We start from the raw sequence: 837 nt of genomic DNA on the forward strand, positions 1-837 counted from the left end.
ACATCCCCATCCTCACCACAAGTACCCCAATACCCAGACCTACCCGTCACACGCCCACACCCACGCACGCCCACACACCCACCCACACACCCACACACACACAAACACACAAACACACAAAAACACAAACACACAAACACACACACACACACCACACACACACACACACACACACACACACAAAAACACACACCTACTCACACCCACGCACTGCCCACACCCACACCCACCTACCCACACCCACACCCACCTACCCACACCCACACCCACCTACCCACACCCACACCCACCTACCCACACCCACACCCACCTACCCACACCCACACCCACCTACCCACACCCACCTACCCACACCCACACCCACCTACCCACACCCACACACGGAAGAGAGGAAACAAAACAAAGATACGCCCGTCATGAAAAAAACATCTGCAACGGATGTGGGGGAAGTCATGCAAGGGGAAGCAGGTCAGGTTTGTTAGTTGCCTAAAAAGATAGAAAATTGTGTGGGGTTATATCACTCGCCGCACCGTAGGGCTGGTGTTGATGGGTAAGGGGGGGGGGAGGGGATGAGGGGGAGAGGGAGAAGGGTAAGAGAGATAGGGGGGGGGGAGGATGGGAAATGGGGGAGAGGGGGAGAGGGGAAAGGTGAGGAGCTGAGAGGAATTGAAAAAAATGGGGAGGGAGAGGAGGAGTGGAGATAGAGAGAGAGGGGGAGAGGGAGAGGTGGGGGGGGGGAGAAGTAGGGAAAAGGAAGAAAGGAAGAGAAGAAAGGAAGATCGAAGAGGAGAGGGGGGTTGTTAAGTGGGGGGGGGCGGGGTAGGGGGTAGGAGGGGG

Source organism: Penaeus chinensis, chromosome 20, assembly GCF_019202785.1.
Source record: "Penaeus chinensis breed Huanghai No. 1 chromosome 20, ASM1920278v2, whole genome shotgun sequence".
Classification (NCBI taxonomy): Eukaryota; Metazoa; Arthropoda; class Malacostraca; order Decapoda; family Penaeidae; genus Penaeus; species Penaeus chinensis.